Source organism: Vombatus ursinus, unplaced genomic scaffold (assembly GCF_900497805.2).
Source record: "Vombatus ursinus unplaced genomic scaffold, bare-nosed wombat genome assembly UNPS02014832.1, whole genome shotgun sequence".
In the NCBI taxonomy this organism is placed as follows: domain Eukaryota; kingdom Metazoa; phylum Chordata; class Mammalia; order Diprotodontia; family Vombatidae; genus Vombatus; species Vombatus ursinus.
Window position 1 is genome coordinate 54,537,764 of NW_020954610.1, and position 6,000 is coordinate 54,543,763.

The window sequence follows — 6,000 nt, forward strand, 5'->3', positions numbered from 1 at the left end:
TTCTTGCCTATAACTGAAATCCTTTTAATGGGGACAAAGTTTTTCATTCCAAGATTATCAATAAAGTTTCAAATTCAAATGCCCCTGGGAGAGAGAACATATGGCCTTCCTCAGACTCAGACTTATTCACATTCAAGGCTAACTGACATATATTAGATCATGGAATCACAGAATTATATATCACAGCTGGAAGATTATCTCAGCGGTCATCTGGCCTAACGAACATTTTACAAATGAGGAAACTGAGGCTTAGTGAGATAAGGTAATAAGCTCAGGGTCACGTGGTAAATTAGGGACAAAGCTGAGGCTAGAACTTCAGTCTCCTGACTCCTACTTCACGGCATTTTCTATCTCCCTATACTGTCTTCCTTGTCATATTATCAGCAGAGCTAGTAAATTTTGGCAGTGGGGGAAAACTTAACAAATTGTGCTGGGGGCAAGCCACAATGCAATATACCCTCAACTCAGTTTTGTAAGACAAATTCAGTTGTGAGGGTAGGGAGAGATCTCAGGATACTAGGCCCATTGTAGGGGAGACAGGGACCCTGGAACATCATGAGACCTTTAATTCTGGAGAGGCCTCTGCCGGGGGGTCAGAACACAACTAGTGTGGGGGAGGAAACTTGCCCCCTGGCAGAAAGAAATATTTCTTGCTAACTAGGTATAAGCCCATTTGTTCCTACAGTGCTGAAGGAGTGTACCTGCTATTAATACCCTCAAAATTTCTGTTCCCTGAGGCAAATCCCTGTTTGCCCTGCCCTAGATATGGATCTAATCACAAAATCTGGTTAATTACTGTGATGTCTTATATGCAGGGTTCTGTTGAAAATTCCAGTACTAGGCAGGCTTTGTAAGATTTTGTATATTTCTGCCTTCACCCTCTCCTCTGGACTTTCTGTCTGGGAGCCTGATGCAAATCAAGAGGCTGTCCTAACACGATCCAGAAGCTCATGGAGTAATATCTGGGTATGTTGTCTTTGAATAGGAAGGACAGTGACATGCAGTGTAAGAGTCAATTTCCCATGTGTCATGGCTTTCCTCAATCCCAGCTGATGACTCTGTGAATTGTGTAGCCCTGCCCTTGGCTGGGGAGGAGCAGGAATTGAGGCATCAGAAGTCCCCCAAGCTGGTATTTTATCTCCTGACACTTCTCAGTAGGCTTAGAAGCCTCCTTGATTTCTAGAGAACCTTCTTTTTCTTGTGAAAGAAACTGAAAAATCAGCCTCCTGCCTTGTGCTAGAAACCTAAGAACCAGAGGAAATCTAGAGGCAGCTCTGAGACTGAGTATCAATCACTTCCCATCAAGGTTCCTGAACAAAAGCATTATTTAAATGGTTGGAGGCTAAATAAAATGTAAAAAACAAAAACCAAAAAAAAACCAAAAAAAACCCAAAACCCAAAACCCAGAAAGAGGGCCCAGTATGTTAGATTAGTGAGGGTCTTCAGAAGTAAACACATTGAGAGAATCTTCTGTGGAGTGAATGATGGCGGTAAGGAAAACAGCTCACCTTGCGTGATAAAATATTTAGGAGTTAACTTAACACCACCATGCTTTATAAAGAAGAACGCTCATGAATTTTTAAATTATTTTGTAAATCACGTTGAAGGCTGACAATGCAGATTTAACACTTTGCCTGAGATATAAATACAAGTTATCCCCTCATTATGTTAACACAGGGAGTTGTGTGAAAGTCTTTCCTTCTGATCTGTCAGGAAACTGTTATCCTGCACCTGATAAAAGCATCTCCCCTCCCCCATTCCTGGTTTGAATGAAACATTACCCTATGTTGTGAGCTGTTGGGGGGGTGCTCTAGGAGAAACCTATCACATCTGGGAGAGAGAATGGGAAGGTCAGGCTTGGATGTCTATTAACTGAAACAGCATGGGGCATGAGTGAGACATATTCTCCACCCATGGAGGAGTGGGTGGCTGATTGAAAGGAGTTGCATTCCCCCTGCATCTTCTCACCCCCTTACGGATCCTTCCAAAGAAAAGACACTTGGTGAAGGGTTTTTTCCTCTTGTTTTCCTTCTTTCTTTCTTTCCTTCCTTTCTTCCTTCTTGTTCTGGTTCCTGGAGATTATTTTATATTGGAGACTGTCATGGAAGATTATCTTCTGAAAAAGAGATTTGCCTTTTTGAGCATTGCCTCTGTGGACCTAGCTGAGAAGACTGTGGAATATGCAATTAAACATGTTCCTCTATCAGGCCCCTGAAGCTGTAAAGGTCCTTGAGAAGATCAAATAAGACAGCAATAAGGATTTATTAAGTACTTACCACGTGCAAGGCCTTGGTCTAGGAGCTGGGGTGGGAGGGGAGGAGGGTGTATAAAGAGGAATAAGTCATAGTCCATAGCAGAACCGTAACTAGAGTGTGTAATTAAAGCTATAGGTCTAGAACAGGATGGGATGAGCTTCTCCCTGCTCATTGTTCTCTGGCACATTGGTGGACTCCCTTGCTGTCTCCTGGAGTTTCCGTTTCACTGCCTTGTATGGCGTTTAAGATCTCTACTCCTTTGGGACCTTATATGCTAAAGCCTGAAGTGTCTCTCTCCAGCTCAAATGAACGTATTCTTGCCCTGACTTTTTTATGGTGCTTGACACAGTGCTAAGACTTGCTAATTATGGCTCTGGGCCTGGCCCTCAAGGACCTTAATGTCTAGAAGGAGAGATGGGATTCATAATAGAAAGATAAGTAAGAGTACCAGGAATCTGAACATAAAGGACAGGGACAGGCTCTAGAAGTGCCATTGGATGCTTTAGGAATTCAGAGGAGAGAGAGGTCACCCTAGGCTGGAATGGTTAAGGAAGGCTTCTTAAACAATGCAGGACTTTAACTATGAGGTTCATAATATTTGCTCATCTGGACTATCATCTTACTACATCCTACAGGGTCACCATTGCGCTTATAAAAACAGTAAGACAAGCATCCCTGGCTTGAGGTAGGGGATAAACCTGTAGGTAAGTCTTGCTTGGGGCAGATAGATCCACAGACAGATAAATAGAAAGAAAGTTTTACTAAGTGCTTATTGTGACAAGCACTGGGCTAAATTCTGAGCTGGGGAGCTGGAAAGGAGGGAAGCAGGGAGAGGAAAACATCCTCATGGAGGTTAGAGCGCAATTAGGGTTAGGGTTAGGGTTAGGGTTGCTAGAGAGGATGTAGAACAATGTGAGAGAGTTGGGATTGTTGGCCTAGCTCTTTCTTCATCATGATGAAAAACAATGAGCTAAAGTGGGCCATGCACTGAATTAGGAATAAAGACACTTTTTCCTAGGTCTACTGCTTCCACTTACAAGCTGGGTAATTTTTTTGGGGGGGTATATTTATTTGTTTGTTTGTGTATGTGTTTTTTTTTTTTTTGAGGCAATGGAGTTAAGTGACTTGCCCAGGGTCACACAGCTAGTAAGTATCTGGGGCTGGATTTGAACTCAGATCTTCTTGACTCCAGGGGAAGCTGGGTAATCTTAAGCAGGCCTTTTTTACCTTTGTGGGCCTCATCTACAAATTGGGACACTGGACTGGATGAGTTCAAATCTCAGCTCTGCTATTTATAACTTGTGTGATTCTAAGCAAGTCACTTAACTTTTTTGGCCTCATTTGTAAGGAAAAAGGGACCAAATGATCTCTAAGACCCCTTCCAGATCCAACTCTATATCTGACCCTGCAGTCTCTAGTTTTCCTTCAATAAAGCTATCTATCTATCATAAGCATTTATTAAGTGCTTACTATGTGCCAGGTACTATATTACGTGCTGAGGATACCATGACAAAAGTGAAACAGTACTTGCCTTCAAAGAGATTATATTCCATTGGGGATGACATGACAGATATAGGTATATAAAAATAATTATAAAATATTTTTAATATATTTAAATATATAAATATAAACTATATAGGCATATAAAATAATGTTCTTTGCTCTATGAATGTACTATGTGACCTTAGACAAGTCACTTTACCTCTTGGGGACTCCATTTTTAAAAATCTTTGAAATGGTAATTTGGCATTAGTGATTTCTGAAGTCTTTTTGTCCCTATGGTTCTGACCTCAACAAACAACAACAATGAAAACCAACAGGGCATAAATTACACAGAGACGCAGTCCACTTTGGGTCATAATATTATAAGAGTAACTAGGATTTAAATTGAACACATTTGACCATCCATGTCCAGGTAAAAGAAATTAGGGTGGGTCAACATAGAAAACACACTCAACATGCTGACAGATTTGATGATGAGGAGGAAAAGGCATTAAATCCATCAAAATAAGTAGAGTCTCTTGTTTCTTTTTGCCATTCTGGGCTAAACCTCAACTCACACATCAATTTGTTAGATGGCAAGTCAGAGCAATAACGGAGGCAAGCTGCCATTAGCAGACAAGACAATTTCATCAAATAAAATCTCACAAATAATATATTGTTGTTTGTCATCAAGACACTTAATACACGAGAGGCCTTTCCAAAAGCTCCTCTAATCAATTTCTTCTAATTTACCAACTCTTTGGATCCATGAGAGCAATAGTAATTTCATATTTTACAGAGCCACCGAGGTTACGACAATTGATTCAGTTCTGGAAGGTATTGTAATGACTTTGAATGAACTTGAAGGATTTTGCATTTGTTTTCAGGGGCCGTTAGAGAAAGTGATTCAAACTCTGCCACACGGGCATAATTTGTAAAGGTTGTACATGAAAACGACGGGATTAGCTTTTTCACAGAGACAGCTATCTTCTTGTCATAACCTCGCTACTCGTGAGGCAAGCTGATCCCGACGCTGAAACACTTGACTTCCTTTTTTATCTGTATCTCTGCGGTAGCAGAAATCATTTCTAAACATCTGAGGGGAAAAAAGGCAATTATTGAAAATCCTCCCAGAATGACTTGGCTTTCTAAATTGTGTTTCTTTAACAAGCATCCCCCAAAACAAGCTGGCCGAAATAGGGAGTGGGGGAATTTTGCTTTTTGGTTTTAGTTCTGCTGAAAATAAATGTTTCCATTCACTCTGATTGCTCTGACATTGGTCCCATCTTTGGAGATACAGTGAAATCTGAACTAACTGCAGTGTTCAAGGAATGAGGTCATAGGATTATAGATGTAGGGTTTAGAGGGCCCTAAGAAGCTATTTAGTTCAACACTCATTTCACAGAAGAGGAAACTGAGGCCCAAGTGAATTGCCTAAGGTTGCACTGGAAGTGAGAGACTGATTTAGGAAATGAACCCAAATCCTGCAATTTCTAATTCGATGCTCTTTCCTCTGTAGCATATGTTTTGGTTAATTTAATTTTCTAATTAGCTGAGGCAGCATGGAGTAATGAATAGAGAGTGGCCTAGAAGCCAGGAAGATCTGAGTTCAAGTCCTGCTTGTGACACATAATGACTGTGTGACCCTTGACAAGTTACCTAACTTCTTCAGTGCCCCAGGCAAGACTCTTAGGTACAAAGAAGTTACTGACCTAGATTGGTAGAGTGACTTTCCTCACCTGGGAATTTCCTATCCCAATGAAATAACAGGTCTAGTCCCTATCCCCATTCTAGCTGAAGTTTATGCAAAAAGCTCTGGTTAAAAAATTATTTTTAATGAAAATATGTTTATTGTTCTTCTTGCCTTATTAAGTATGGTCTATGGAACAAATGACTTCATCTTTGCTTACTAAGAATCCTGTAGCACTGTCTCCCCTCTACCTTAGGATTATCATGAGGATTATTAGTATTGTCTAGGAAGGTGTGTAGCTATAGATGATGTACAATCATAGGCAGAATTGGTATGCCAGTCAAACTCTGCTTGTTTTAGTATGATTTTTTTTGTCCTAAATATCTACTGTGTAGGAGAATGTTCCAATGAATTCAAGATTTCAGTCAAATGAAATCTTATTACAGAAGGAAAAAAAAATCAAGTGCCCTTATGTCTATACTTTTTGACCCTGGGAAGTTGCTTCCTTCCTTCTTTCCTTCTTTCTTTCCTTCCTTCCTTCCTTCCTTCCTTCCTTCCTTCCTTCCTTCCTTC